Genomic DNA, 17,037 nt, shown 5'->3' on the forward strand with positions numbered 1-17,037 from the left:
TTCCATGGCTCCTCTAGACTCCCAAGTAAAATCCACTTGAAATCCATTTGCCATGGGTCTCAAATTAACTCTTTAAGCTCCCCCTAGAGCTCTTAATCTTAGTCACCTCCCTAGGTGACTCATCACAATTGCTAGGCTACATCAGTGTATCTCCGATGACACTTGGCCTACAAACCTAACTTTTTTAACCTTGGACATCTTGTCCTTGGTTAACTTCTTCTTACCTTTAAATGTCTTTCCCATGTCATTTATTGACTTATCCTTGCTATAGTCATATGCAACCCTAGTATAAGACTTTTCCTTAGCCTTGGAGACATTAGATCGGTATCCTAAATCCGACCTATCATTGTTGGGTCTTTGACTACCCAACACTATACTTAACCCTCTAGATCCAACATTGAATCTTGTTAGGGTTTTCTCCAATTGGTCAACCTTTGCCTTCAAAGCTTGATTCTCCCTTTCTAGGTTCCTAACCCTAGAGTTAATTTTTCTACATTGGACATTCCTAGACCTATCCTTCCTAGGCATGTGTCTCCCCTTCTTGGGATTAATGTTTTGGTTCTCCTTAGGTCTACCATTTCTAGAGTTATCACGAATGAGTCTCTTAAGTATTGGGAACGAAAATGGAGCTAGAGGGGGGTGAATAGGTCGGCGCGGTCTCGTGCTCGCCTTTGCTTGTTTCTTCAAAGATATGTAGTGGAAAATACAAAAAAACAAACACACAACGCTAACTCTAGGATTTACTTGGTATCCACCTCAAGAAAAGGTGACTAGTCCAAGGATCCACACACTCACTCACCCTCCACTATAAAAACACTCATTCTCGGTAACTACCGAAGGAGGAGAAGCCTTACAACCTCACAATACAACAATGAGAAAGAAAGAAGCAAAAAATACAAATGAATCTTACAAGATTACAATGAAAACCCTAGCTTCTTCTTCTTCTTGTTACAACTCGCCTCTTGACTTGGATGAACCTCCAAGAACTGGCGGTGAGGAAGAAAAGATCGCTGTGGAGGTTTGCTATGATCGCCTGTGGAGAAGAGATGAAGAAGTGCGCAGAAAAACGCTCGCCAACGGCTTTATCCACGCCAACGGTCGAATCCCAATCGATTGGATTGCTCCCAATCGATTGGGGAGGCTCTTGGAATCTCCCTGAATCGATTACCCGATCGATTCAAGGCTTCTCGAGTGATTTCCAGCGCTCCAATCGATCGGTCGATCAATTGGAGGTTTCAATCGATCAACTGATCGATTCAGAAGCTCATTGTTCACTCAAAAAATCTCCCAATCGATTGACCGATCGATTGGGGAAGTTTCAATCGATTACCCAATCGATTCGGCCCATTTCTACACGAATTCACGTCAACCAATCGATTGACCAATCGATTGAACCCCCCAATCGATTGGCCAATCAATTGGAAAGTAGAAAAATGGATAGAGCTTGAAATTAGCTTCGTTTTGCATCTGAGATCACCTCATTCCGATATCCGAGTTAAAATTTATGGCCTTCGGAAGTTTACTACGTCCGAATTTCCTAGTTCCATGCCAACTCCCTATTAAACTTACGACCGCTAAGAATTCGGTCAACTTTTGACCCATCTGGACTTTCTCTTTGCACAAAGTGTCCGGACAACCTTGACCCACTTGGACTTACCATCTCATGCCAAGTGTCCGGTCCTCCATGGCCCACTTGGACTTCTAAACATCAAGTGTCCGATCAACCTTAACCCACCTAGATTTCCACATGCCTGGCTTCACTCACCAGGTTTTTCCATCTGCCTAGCTTCACTCACTAGGACTTTCCATCTGCCTGGCTTCACTCACCAGGACTTTCACCTAGCTTCAACCACTTGGATTTTCACCTGGCTTCACTCACCAGGATTTTTCCACTGCCCGGCTTCACTCACCGGGACTTTCCACCTGCCTGGCTTCACTCACCATGACTTTCCCCTAGATTCACTCACTAGGATTTTCCAACTGCCTAACTTTGCTCACTAGGTCTTTCACCTAGCTTCACTCACCGGGACTTTCCACCTGCCTGGCTTCACTCACCATGACTTTCCCCTAGATTCACTCACTAGGATTTTCCAACTGCCTAACTTTGCTCACTAGGTCTTTCACCTAGCTTCACTCACCAAGATTTTTCTTTCTGCCTAGCATCACTCACTAGGACTTCCCAGTCAAGTATCCGGTCAATCTTGACCTACTTGACTCTTCTTCAAACTCAGACTGGTCAAACCCTAACTAGAGGGGAATTGTTCCAGCAATCTCCCCAATCGGATGATTACACCTGTAATCTCCACGTATTATCTGTATTGTCAAACATCGAAACCCAAACATAAAGACTCAAGCTTGAACCAACTCAAACTTAGTCAACCAGGTCATCCTTGACCTAGAGATATTGCTCCAACAATCTCTCCCTTTTTGATGTTTGACAATACCTTTAAGTTAGGCTAATCTCATAGCCTCAACTTCCTTCATGCCAATGTATGAATGACGGTTTCCTTCATTATCCCCCCTTCCTAGAGGGTAAACTCCCTCTATAGGTAATGAAGGCCTAACTTAAACCACACATTCTACCCCTATTGGCACACATCAAAAATTCTCCCCCTGAAGAGTCACTCACCGTTGTTCACAACTTCACTCGTTGTGTTCAACATGATAATGAAGGTACCATACCCTTCATTATCTCCAATGCTCACCCTTGAGCATGAACAACTAAACAATGAAGATATCCACTCCTTATCGTATTTGAAAAGCTCAACTTTGAGTATTTTCACGAAAGAAGGTTAACTACCTTCCAAGGTGTATGAAAAATAAATGTTCATGTCCTTAAAGAGTAACTCCCCCTAAAGACATGCACGTAACTTCTGTCATTACACCAACAATGACTTGGAATCCCTAAACATATAGGAAATCTAAATTTAGAAGTTTTGAGGTTCAAAAATTCAATATTGAAACCAAACCTCTACTTAGTCTTCCTTAACCAATCCATCCTTGTTTTCATCATGAAAACTCCCCCTAAATGTATACAAATATGTTTGAGGGGTTAGGAGTGGTTTTAAAGACTAAAAATGGTTTAGAATGCTGAAAACAAGCTTTCCCATCGAAAATCAGCATCCCTAATCGATTGGAGTTAGGTCCCAATCGATTGAACTTACCTGAATCGATCCACTGATCGATTTAGCTAGTGTGGATCGATCGGTGGATCAATCCAGCGAGCTTCTGCTCACGAGAAATGCCTTCTCAATCGATCACCCGATCGATTGAGGCACTCCAATCGATCGGGTGATCGATTGAAGCTCTGAAATTGTTGAAATTCCATTTCAGTCAACTTCAAAAATTCCCCAAAAATTCTACAAAATTCTAAAAATCATGAAAATTCATGTAGACACTACTTAGGGGATATACTATCAAGGAAAAATAGTTTTATATGAAAATACTTTCTATTTTCCAAGATTGACATAAATTTGAAACCTTGTAAAAACTTTAGTGTTTTCTTCTAGTTTGTGTTTAACATTTCAATGATAATTACTATCAAAAGATAGCATTCACCAAGGTTTTCCAAAAGTATTTTAAAATCATTTTCAAAACCAATATCCAACTATGTTCCTTGGGTTTAATGCACATGGCTTGTATATTAACTTTCCCAATGACTGGAAAACACATAACTATGTGTTTTGATGAACTTGAAATTCAAAAGAATGCACTAAACCAACATCTTGAGTTTTGTTCATCATCCTAACATCTCACTTGTATTTAATGTATACAAAACCACATACAAGTCACTTTATAGTTCTTTGGTGAGATGTAAAATCTTGATTTTGCCCTAAACTAGGGATCATGCATATCTACCTAGGCATTTTTTAAACTATGAACATTCACCCAAGATGTTACTTGTTAGTGAATGCCATTAATCCTTAATTGCAAGAAATAAACTGATGCATGAAAATGTTATGGCATACATCAAAGATAAATAATTTTCAAAAGGAAATTTCCTATAACTACATGATGTATGTATGACATGACATAGTATTTTTGTATTTTTCATAATAAAACATGAATGCAAAAACAAATAAATAAATATGATATCATGACATATGATGGGAAAACAAGATCTGACAAATTAGCACACATACAATACCTAGATTACCTATCTAAGTATCCTTAACCTTAGCTAACTTTAACAAATTTGAATCCTAGATTGCCCACTATTTCCCAAGAGAATGCCGAAGTCTAATTTTGACATTTCTTTTACTTTTCTTAATTTGTGCCAATTTAAATTAAGCATATTCCTCAAATTTTGGCACAATTTTCTCCTTCAAGGAGTAATCATCGAGATCAAGTTCTAAATTTTTGCCCTTACTCCTTATGAACATACCAAAATCCCAACTTGGTAGTGATAGATCGGATGAGTACGATAGAGGGGGGGTGAATATCGTACTCTTTTAAAAACTTTTCTTTTCGTATTTCAAAACAATTTGAGTAAGCAGCGGAAAATATAAAGGGACAAGTTCATTTACTTCGTTCGGAGCCTAGCTCGACTCCTACTCGAAGGCCCACGATTCTTGATCGCACCGATGGGAAAATCACTATAGCTCTTCTTTCCAAGATCCTCGGAAAGAAGCAGATCGTACAAATGAGCAAGATAGTAACAACCCTACTATCTTGCTTAAGTGAATTACAATGCAAGCTTATATAAAAATATACCGATAAGTAAATGTAGTTGAAGCTTTGGTCAGCACTTCCGGATAGTGTGGCTTGCTGGGCTGATGAAGGCTTGTAGCACGATTTGCTTGTAGAATAGAACTTGAGTCGATCAGAGAAGAGTTGCTGAGCCTCAAACCTCGAGCTCCTTTTATAAGTGCCATTGTTGTTCGGTCGACCAATCCCTCTGTTCGGTCGACCGAACCCGCTCCCTTCCTTCCTGGCTGGAGTCTGACGTTGGCTCGATCTTTTGCATTAACTGAACTTTAATGGTTCGGTCAACCGATAACCTTGTTCGGTCGACCGAACGGTGAATTTCCCTTCTCGCCGAGATTCGCACTTAATGCTCCATTAATGTTTTTATTGGTTCGGTCGACCGAACCTCATTTTCGGTCGACCGATCATGCTGTGATGCCATATTTGTGATCCTGATCTGCTTTGCCATTTTTGCCCGTTCGGTCGACCGAACCTTTTTTCGGTCGACTGATAAAAAGTCTTTTTCGGTTGACTGAACCTCCTGTTCAGTCAACTGAACCCTTGGTAAATTGAAGGTTTCTGAGTGCTGGTCGCGTGGCCGCTGACAGAGCCTAATTCTGAGTTCTGAGTCAAAAGTTATGACCATTTGAAGTCCAAGAGGTCATTTGATTCTACAACACAAAGTTAGTTCCATATAACAAGAATATTCTTGCAAAACAAAGTTAGCACAGTTATAATAGTAATATGCATGAGTATAACAGTTAGGACTGTCTTGATCTCAACTTGGAAACCTTTCTGGTTTTTTCAGTTGGATCAGCGACCTTAGGTTGTTCCCTTCAGGAACCCGACATCACTGTCGCTCCTCCAGTTATTTACCTCAACCTACCTGCCAAACGTTAGGTCCTCCAGACCTGTTTGGACTTTACTGTCTGGCCATGATTAGGGCTTTCCTGATTGAGTAAATAGCCTGCACACTTAGCCAAATCATCAGATCATAACAAGACTTAACTTGAACCTTTGACAACATCAAAACTCAGGTTTGATTCTGGTGCACCTTGCACCAACAGGTAGTTCTTTATGATTTTCCCAATTGTGCCGATTTAATTTAAAATTGAACTTTCAAATTATGACACATTTTACTCTTCCAAAGAGTAAATGAACTCCACTTCATTTTCAACGGTTGATAATAACCTTGAAAATGCTCTCCGAGTGTCAACTTCATCAAAGTTGGGTTAACTACCCTCCCAATTTGAGTTGACACTCTCTAACCCATCTAAGGGGTACCCAAAATCTATTGGCACTCCTTGGATGCTCTAGGTACTCACTAGGGATAACTTCTCTAGACACCTTCCTAGTGACCTTGTTTGGCTTCTTAGAAGCCTTGGTCACCTTTTTTAGGTCAACTCTAGGGATTTCTTCCCTTGTGACCTTCTTAGTGACTTTGTTAGACTTCTTAGAAGTCTTAGTCACTTTTTTTACAAAAATACTCTTAGGGATAACTTTCCTTGTATTTTTGACTTGACCACTAGGCCTAGGGTTAGTTCTGTTGGTTGCTACTCGGAAAGCCTAGAGGTTCCACTGTACAAAAATTTTGTACAAAGGTCTGAACCTTTTCCTAGCTACCATGTGTTCTTTTAAATTAAATTTTGGATCGCCTGCGGAACTTAACATGTTTGATCCAAAACTTAATCTATTCGTTCTTTTAGGTTTTGACTTGGGTCTCCTGCGGAACTTAACACGTTCAACCCAAATCACCTTAAGTTATTAATTCCATTAAATATTAATTTCCATAATTGGTTCCCAGTACTGACGTGGCGAGGCACATGGCCTTCTTGGATATGGGAGCAACCACCACCGACTAGACAAAACCTTTTATGGAAAGCTAATATTTAATTTCCTAAAATAACTTTAGGTTAACCGAAAAGAACAATCAAATCACAAGGAAAAGAAAACAAAAGAACACAACATCGAAAACATATTCGAAATACTAGAATCGCATGCCTCTTGTATTTGGTATTATTTCCAAAATAACTAGTATGATGCGGAAAGAAAATTACTAGTTATACCTTTTAGAAAGACCTCTTGATCTTCTACCGTATTCCTCTTCTAACCTCGGACGTTGTGTGGGCAACGATCTTCCGAGATGAGAAACCACCAAAGCACCTTCTTCTCCTTTCTTCAAGTTTCGCCAAGCACTATGCTTCCAAGAGATGAAGATCTTTTCCACCAATCAAGCTCCAAGGGATGTAAGCTTTCTCTCCTTCTTCTCCAAGCTAAAATCCGCCACCACTTGATCTTCAAGGAAGAGAGGTCCGGCCACAAGATGGAGAGAAGAGAAAGGAAGGAGGCCGGCCACACCAAGGAAGAAAAGAGGGAGAAAATAATAGAGGTTGTTCACCCATGAAGGTTCCTCTACCTCCTCTTTTATAATCCTTGGTCTTGGCAAATAAGGAAATTTTAATAAAAATTTCCTTAATTCTTTTGCCATGAAAAGGAAAAATTTATTTTAATTAAAATAATTTTTCTTCTCATTGAAACATGGTCGCCACTTTATTTCCCTAAATCAAGGAGAGTTTTAATTCAATCAAGAATTAAAACCTTCCTAATTTGTTTCCGGAAATTTTAAAATAAAATTTCTCTAATAATTTTTATCCCTTCATGATTGGTTTATAAAAAGGAAATTTTATAAATTAAAATCTTTCTTTTAAATTATCCACAAAGAAAGTTATCTCTAAAAATTAAAATCTCTTTTAATCTACAAATAAGGAAAGATATCAAATCTTTTCTTAATCTTTTGTAGAAACTTATAAAAGAGAATATTTAATTTTAAACTCTCTTTTAAATCATGAACATGGTTAAAAAGGAAAGTTTTCTTAAAATTTAAAATCCACCTTTTAATCAACAAATAAGGAAAGATTTCAAATTTTAAACTCTCTTTTAAACATGTAGATGATTTACAAATAAGAAAAGTTTTTACCAAAAATTAAAACCATCCTTTTAATCTACAAATAAGGAAAGAGATTAATCTCTTCTCTTAATCTTTTGTAGAAAGCTATAAAAGGAAATTTTTAATTTTTAAACTCTCTTTTAAAATCATGATATCCACATAAGAAATAATTTTAATAAAAATCCTTTTTAATATTCTAGTGGCCGGCCACCTAAGCTTGGGACCCAAGCTTTGGCCGGCCACCAACTTGGCTCATCCACTTGGTCTTGGCCGGCCCTAGCTTGGGTTCCAAGCTAGCTTGGCCGACCCCATTGGATGGGTAAGAAGGTGGGTATGTGGTGAGTATAAATCTCTATATACAAGAGGCTACGGTAGGGACCGAGAGGAGGAATTAGTTTTGGTCTCCCGATAAAATTAAGCATCCCGTGTTCGCCCCGAACACACAACTTAATTTTATCAATAATAATTCATTCCACTAGAGAACTATTATTGAACTACCGCACCAATCCCAAATTACATTTTGGGCTCCTTCTTATTATGAGTGTGTTAGTCTCCCTGTGTTTAAGATAACAAATGTCCACTAATTAAGTAAGTTACTGACAACTCACTTAATTAATATCTAGCTCCAAGAGTAGTACCACTCAACTTCATCGTCATGTCGGACTAAGTCCACCTGCAGGGTTTAACATGACAATCCTTATGAGCTCCTCGGGGACATTCTCAACCTAGATCACTAGGACACGCTTCCTTCTATAATCAACAACACACACTACAAGTGATACCATTTCCCAACTTATCGTGCTTATTGATTCATCGAACTAAATCTCACCCATTGATAAATTAAAGAAATAAATATCAAATATATGTGCTTGTTATTATATTAGGATTAAGAGCACACACTTCCATAATAACTGAGGTCTTTGTTTCTTTATAAAGTCAGTATAAAAGAAACGACCTCTAATGGTCCTACTCAATACACTCTAAGTGTACTAGTGTAATTATATAGTTAAGATAAACTAATACCTAATTACACTACGACCTTTCAATGGTTTGTTCCTTTCCATTATGGTCGTGAGCTACTGTTTATAATTTATAAGGTACTGATAACATGATCCTCTGTGTGTGACACCACACACCATGTTATCTACAATATAAATTAATTGAACAACTTCATTTATCATAAATGTAGACATTTGACCAATGTGATTCTTATTTCTAGATAAATATTTATACCAAAAGCTAGGCTTTTAGTATACACTCTAACAAGTTCCATAGCTATATGGAACCCTATGGTAAGAAGGCACATCCTTTTTGATTTTAGGTTTGTATCCCAAACCTCTATTACCCTTGGATGACCCTTATTGTCCTAAACCTATATTTTTCTCATTTTTCCCTTTTAGGATATTTTCCATCCTTTTTAGGGTCTTTTCTAATTTATCAAGTCTTGACCTCAAGACTTGATTTTCTCTCATTAAATCCTTAGTTTTTAGTTTTTCATTTAATCCTTGAGCATTTTTATTTTTAGGCTTGTAACTAAAATCTTTAGAATTCTTGTCTAAATTTTTATCTACCTTCCTAGATCTAGGTGTGGTAGTTTTAGCATGAAGAGCTACATGTTTTTCCTTAATGCTATCATGCTTCCTATTTTTATGGTAAATAGCATTAAAATGATAAAAATTGGAATTAGCATGCTTTTTATCATTATTTAAGGGGATAGACTCAATAAATGATAGCTTTCGTTTTACCTTGGAGGCTCCCCGTTTATCCATGCTTCCTCCTTTAGCTTTGACCGCTTTCTTCCCCTTAGGACATTGGCTCCGGTAATATCCTTTTTGATTGCAAGAGAAGCACACAATGTGCTCCTTGCTCTTTCGTGTTGTGGGGACGATCTCCTTGGGCTTCACCTTGCCCTTTAGTGCCACTTGGCCCTTCTTCTTGGCTAATTTGGGGCACTTTCTCTTGTAGTGCCCATGTTCCCTACACTCAAAATATATAATATGATTTTTATTCTTAATTGAAACATTTATACTTTCATGTGTAGGGTTGGCATCTTCTCCTTTTGATCCGGATGTAGAGGCTTCTTCTTGATCCGGCAATAATGATCCACACTCCCCCTCAATCCTAGAGGTGGAGGCTTCTTCCTCTTCATCCTTGGATGTTGAACATCTCTCAACTTCCGAATCGCCATGCACATGAAATAAGGAGTAAACTCCTTTGAGGATGGACTTTCTTCTTCTTCCTCCGGTGTTGAACACCTCTCAGCCTCGGAGTCCTCTTCTTCTTCTTTTTGGTCTTGATTCAATGAATCACCCTCATTTGATTTTTCTTGGATTGGTACAGTGGAGGATTCTTCATAGAGTTTTGCCAATTTGCTCCATAGCTCTTTGGCATCTTCAAATTCTCCAATTTTCTCCAAGATGTTGCTCGGCAATAGATTGACCAAAAGCTTGGTCACTTTGTCATTAGCCTCACACCTTTGGATTTGTTCTTGGCTCCACTTGCTCCTCTTGAGAATTGTGCCCTTTGAATTCTTTGGAGCTTCGAAGCCTTCCATTAGAGCAAACCATTGCTCTATCTCCATCATAAGAAAATTTTCAATTCTTGATTTCCAAGAATCGAAACTCGTGGATACATATGGTGGAGGCACCCTTGTGTTGAATTCGAGTCCATCTTGGAATTCCATCTTGAAGTTGAGCCTTTTTGATGAAGTCTTCGACTTGTAGAATTACTCCAACCTCTTCACCCTCTAGCTTTTTGCTCCTTTCGGCGATGATTCAGGTGAAGAGCGACCTTGCTCTGATACCACTTGTTGGGACCAAAAATGGAGCTAGAGGGGGGGTGAATAGCTCGGCGCGATCTCGTGCTCGTTGTTGCTTGTTTCTTCAAAGATATGCAGCGGAAAATACAAAGAAACAAACACACAACGCTAACTCTAGGATTTACTTGGTATTCACCTCAAGAAGAGGTGACTAGTCTAAGGATCCACACACTCACGCACCCTCCACTATAAAAGCACTCCTTCTCGGTAACTACCAAAGGCGGAGAAGCCTTACAACCTCATAATACGATAATGAGAAAGAAAGAAGCAAAAATATAAATGAATCTTACAAGATTACAATGAAAACCCTAGCTTCTTCTTCTTCTTGTTGCAACTCGCCTCTTGACTTGGATGAGCCTCCAAGAACCTTCAAGAACTGGCGGTGTGGAAGAAAAGATCGCTGTGGAGGTTTGTTGTGATCGCCTGTGGAGAAGAGATGAAGAAGTGCGCAGAAAAACGCTCGCCAACGGCTTTATCCATGCCAATGGTCAAATCTCAATCGATTGGGGAGGCTTTGGATCAATGGTTGATCGATCCAGAGCACCTCTGTGCTCTTGGAATCGCCCTGAATCGATTACCCGATCAATTCAAGGCTTCTCGAGCGATTTTCAGTGCTCCAATCGATCAGCCGATCGATTGGAGGTTTCAATCGATCAACTGATCGATTTAGAAGCTCACTGTTCACTTAAAAACTCTCCCAATCGATTGACCGATCGATTGGGGAAGTTTCAATCGATTACCCAATTGATTCAACCCATTTCTGCATGAATTCGCGTCAACCAATCGATTGACCAATCTATTGAACCCCACAATTGATTGACCAATCGATTGGAAAGTAGAAAACTGGATAGAGCTTGAAATTAGCTTCGTTTCACATCCGAGATCACCTCATTCCGATATCCGAGTCAAAAGTTATGGCCTTCGAAAGTTTACTACGTCCGAACTTCCTAGTTCCATGCCCACTCCCTATTGGACTTACGACCGCTAAGAATTCGGTCAACTTTTGACCCATCTGGACTTTCTCTTTGCGCCAAGTGTCCGGTCAACCTTGACCCACTTGGACTTACCATCTCATGCCAAGTGTCCGGTCCTCCATGGCCCACTTAGACTTCTAAACACTAGGTGTTCGGTCATCCTTAACCCACCCAGATTTTCACATGCCTGGCTTCACTCACCAGGTCTTTCCATCTGCCTAGCTTCACTCACTAGGACTTCCCATCTGCCTGGATTCACTCACCAGGACTTTCACCTAGCTTCAACCACTAGGATTTTCAGTTGGCTTCACTCACCAGGATTTTTCCACTGCCCGGCTTCACTCACCGGGACTTTCCACCTGCCTGGCTTCACTCACCATGACTTTCACCTAGCTTCACTCACTAGGATTTTCCATCTGCCTAACTTCACTCACTAGGTCTTTCACCTGGCTTCACTCACCAAGATTTTTTTTTCTGCCTAGCATCACTCACTAGGACTTCCCAGTCAAGTATCCGGTCAATCTTGACCTACTTGACTCTTCTTCAAACTCAGACTGGTCAAACCCTAACTAGAGGGGAATTGCTCCAGCAATCTCCCCAATCGGATGATTACACCTGTAATCTCCACGTATTATCTGTATTGTCAAACATCGAAACTCAAACATAAAGACTCAAGCTTGAGCCAACTCAAGCTTAGTCAACCAGGTCATCCTTGACCTAGGGATATTGCAGCAATATTATGGTTATGATCTACATTGACCCTATCTCTATCATGATACCTAAAGCTAAAATTTTGTATGGGTAAATATGAAAGTTCTTTCTAGCATGCATGAGAGCATAAGAATTTAAATTTGAATTACACTTCAAATTAGGGTATACCTCCCTTACCCTTGAAGCTCCCCCTTAACTTGAGCTTCTCTTCTTCTCCTATTTCTTTAAATGCGCTAGCTTCTTGATCTCTCTCTTCTTAAGGCATTTGGTGTGGTAGTGACCCTTCTCTCCACACATGAAACATATGATGCATGATCTCCTTCCTTGGGTTTCTTCATTCCTACAACCCATGTTAGTATTTAAAATAACTTGATTGGATTTAGGAGTTACCTTCTTCTTACCCATTGGACAGCTACTCTTGTAGTGCCCCTTTTCATTGCACCAGAAATAAATGATGTGGTCATTTGACTTTACTTCGGTGGAGATGCTCACTAAGTTGACCTCCAAGACCTCTTCTTCATCCATCTTGGATTCATCTTCAACCTTTGAGGATGTTGATGATGCCTCATCTTCCTTCTCCTCCTCGGATGCTGAGAATGGCTCAACTTCAGTTTGCTCCTCCTCCATTTGAGCCACTTCATTCCTTTCTTTGGATTTCTCCTCTTCGTGTGTAGACATGAGTTCTTCACCTAAAACCATCTTTACCTTACTCCACAACTCGTGGTCATTTTTGTATTCACCTACATGACTTATCACGTTAGAAGGTAAAATTTCAATCAACATTGATATTACCTTATCGTTTACCTTTGACCGTGATGTTTGCTCCTCCGTCTAATATCACAGTCAGAGTTTCTTCCCTTTCTTATCATTTGGGACTTCAAATGGTTCCTCGATGACCATCATTATGTCCCAATCTGTCTCGAAGAAGTTATTCATTTTCACCATCCAAAAAGTGATATCCCATAAGCTTCCTCCTTCATACTTCGGTGGATCAATCAAGCCAGTCATCTTCTTAGCTTCCTCGGCGGTTAGTCCGATGGAGAGCGGCCTTATTCTGATACCAATGTTGGACGATCAATGGCCAGCTTGAAAGGGGGTTGAATAGACGTTGGATTGCTTCCTATGTATTTGTTAGTGCGCAAGCGGAAATACAAATACTAATATGAATACAAAAACTAAAAACAAAGAAATAGGACAAGCAAATCAATGCACGTCGATATAACGTGGTTCGGAGATTAGGGCTCCTACTCCACGACTGTCCTTGAGGTGGGCGATCCCGATCCTTCGGTGGATTAGCTCCTGGCAAACTCCGGCTATCTCAAGTCGCTCCTTGTGGGTGGAGAAACCTCATCACAAAACTCATCAAGACCTCTTAGATTACACAAGCACTCGAGAACTCTTGTGATTACTAATTAGGCTTTAACCAAGTTTAATTTCGTCACATTGGTCGGTCATCCCAAGCTCCTTCTTATAGAGCTTGGAAGAAAATAGCCCTGCTGTTTTACTGTTACCAGTCAACTAGTCCTTACACCAGTCGATTGGTGCCAACCCAACGACTCTATACCAGTTGACTGGTGTCATGTACCAATCAACTGATTCCAGCCATTTCAGGCACAGAAGCTCTCTGTGCTCTCCCCCAGTCGAATGATCCCAGTACCAGTCGACTGGTACAACCCTAAACCTAGGGTTCTCTTTCCCGAGTACATTTCCCTCACACTCAGACCCTCACAACTCACTTGACTCTTCTTCTTTGCAACTTTGATCTCTTTCCTTCAAAGTTTACTTCCTTTGGCTCTCGTCCCTCGGATGCATCCAAGCCCGCGGTTCATCCCAATGTCATCTTTCGTGTATACCTCAATGTGAGCTTTCCTCGACTTTTGTCCTTGCCACCTTGTCCACGGTCCCTCGGATGCTCCATCCTTCACCAGACCCGAAGCCATCAAGATGAGTCGTATGTGTATCCTGTAAACTTGCACACTCACATACACATATCAAATAATGAGGGTAATTCTAACTTAAGCCCTTTGCCCAAACACCAAAGCGCATGGTCGCACGGACCATTGGGATTGCTCCAACACAAATCTTTGTAGGTCACAAACAAATGGAGAAAAGAAAACTAATCAATAGAGTGTACCATCGAGGATTACAAATGAAGGGGAGTGAGGTGCGAGAAAACCCTAGTTTCGGCTTGTCGAGGGAGGGCGCAACTGGGAAACCCTAGCTTTGGTGCGGTGACTGAGGGCACGCCGAGGAGTCTTCTGTGGGCAAGGGTGGTGAATGCGAGAAGAAGGGAGAGGGCCACTGTGGACCGCACTCATGGGAGGGAGGTGCGGGGAAACCCTATCTTCAGGCGCTACGCTGCGGGCAGGAAGCTTCAGGCATGACGAGAGAGCTCGCGGCTAGAAGAATCACGAGGGCACGATACTCAATGAGGGAGGTTACTTATGAGAGTCATCGTATGGTAAGAAGAATCGCACAGTGAGAGAGATTAGGGCTGCTGGAGAAGTTACCTTTTGAAAAATAGAAAACAAAAACCATGATATGGAAAAGGAAAAAATGACGTGGACTTGCCACGAGGGCAGGTCCGCAGCGGTCCACATGAACTATTCCACAGCGAAACAGTTATATATATATATATATATATATATATATATTAATCATATTCACTTTATTATCATTGGTTATCATTAATTAAAATCAATTCTCTAGTCTTATTATTTAATATAGGTCATCCATGGTATAATATCATGGATAAATGCCATAAATCACATGAGTATCAACATATATAGAAGTGAACAACTTAAGCCAATATCATTAGAGTATAATAATGTCATACATATAGGATAAAAGTCTTCTCAGAGTAATATTGTTGTATACATCATCTAACGTGCGAACTACAAGCCTTCACTAGTGGAAGACATAATAAACACTGACCGCGAGTAAACACGCTATCACATATCATGTAGGCGGTTAGGTACTCTGGACTGGACTATGGGTGAATGCGCTACTACATATCATGTAGGCAGTCTAGTAATCTCATATAAAGTTAGGCTCATAGTTTTCACTTTTTAGTATTTTTCATTTACCATCTTTGTTATTTTACTTTTAGAATTCCATTTTATCCATTTATCATATCTATTCTCTTTCATATCGAAAGATCAATTAAGTTAACATTTTAAAAAACTACAAGTATCAACAGTATAAAGTATTAAGGAGCATGGAAGGTCAAGCAACGTAAAGACATGTATCAATAGAAGAGTAAGTCAGAATATCCATTTAATTTTTAAAATAATCTTCCCCATATGAACTCACATATGAATAGAAAATAACATCAATTATTTACCCTCTAACAATTTAATTATTTTAAACCATTATTTCACTATTTTAAATATTATTTAAATGATATTTAAATCTTTTTTTTAAATAGTTGTATAATTATATATATATAATCAATTTCTCTATTTATTCATGCACAAGGAAATATTTAAAAAGTCAATGGATCGAAATTACCCACTTTATATACAATAAAATCTTTAAGTATCAGCAGATCACCATGCTCCACTCGAGCTCGTATCAACAAACATAATACCAAACACAACTCAAATAATCAAAATGTTACCCAATAAGAATAAGTATATAAGATTTGAACATTATCCATGACTCAAAGTCGAAAGATCATTTTCGATATCGCTTCTTCGTAATATTGCTCATTTCTAAACTAGACCTTCATTATGATCTAATTATTTATCCATCCTAACTACAAATCGATTAGCATAAGGTATACCTTCTAGGATTGTTATGGTTGCTAGAAAAGAAAGCAGCAATGTACTTCTTGTTGTTAGGAGAGGGCAACAACTAGGGTTGTCTTCTCTTCGTCACTGGAAATCTCAGCTAGCTTCAGCAAGCACCGATGAACTCCAACGGTACTGACATGAAAAGGACAGCAACAGCTAGGGTTGTTGTTGTAGAAAATGAGAGGTAACTATGTCAAATAGGGAAGGCTAAAAACAAAGAAGGTTGTTAGGATAGTGAAGGGGAAAGGAAAAAAAACCCTTTCCCTTTTCGCTGGTTGTTTCAACGAGGTCCAGTGAAGACCACAACTAGCTCTGATGGCTATTGTGCTTGACTAGAAAAGAGGACAACAACTAGGGATGTCTTCCCCCTCTTAGCTCGTGGTTCGACGAGCTTTAGCAAACTCTGAGGAGCTCTGGCGGTGTTGCCAAGAAGCAAGGACAACAAATTCCGAGAAGCTCCGATGGTGTTGACAAGAAGTAGGGTCAACAAGGAAGGGGAAGCAAGGGTTGGTGCCTAGAGAAAAAGACAACAAAACTACCTACTCTGCTCTTTGCTGGTAGAGGAGATGAGGTGCAGGAGGAAAAGAAGAAGAAAGAAGAAAAAAAGAGAGAACGGGAGAAAATATGGAGGGGAAAGAGAAAAGGAAAGGGACGGTATGGTGATGGCATGGGATTATTATTATTATAATTTTTCCAATACTCGACAAGATGGCTCAGACAAGTTAAGCAGAATCAAGGAGTTGAATCTTCTGATTGGGACCTGGATTTGTAATTGAATGGCAAAGTAGATTTTCTTAACATTTATCAGATCAAAGACATAACTTTAAGAATACAGATCTTGCTAGACACCAGAGAGAGATTCAGTTTCTCGGACGATAATTCAACTGCTGAATGCTCAGTGGAAAAACCGCATATGAACTGTCAAATACTGGTAATAGCGTGTAGTTTACTAAAATGTCTGGAAGCATTCAGTGCTAGTAAAATTGAAGTCACAATCTTAGCTCTCATTTGCACAAGAAAATCAACACAAAGTAAAACTTCTACAAAGATATATGGAACTTAATAATAATTCTCAAATATGGTGTAGATCGACAGAAGAAACAAGAG

Source organism: Zingiber officinale, chromosome 3B, assembly GCF_018446385.1.
Source record: "Zingiber officinale cultivar Zhangliang chromosome 3B, Zo_v1.1, whole genome shotgun sequence".
NCBI lineage: Eukaryota > Viridiplantae > Streptophyta > Magnoliopsida > Zingiberales > Zingiberaceae > Zingiber > Zingiber officinale.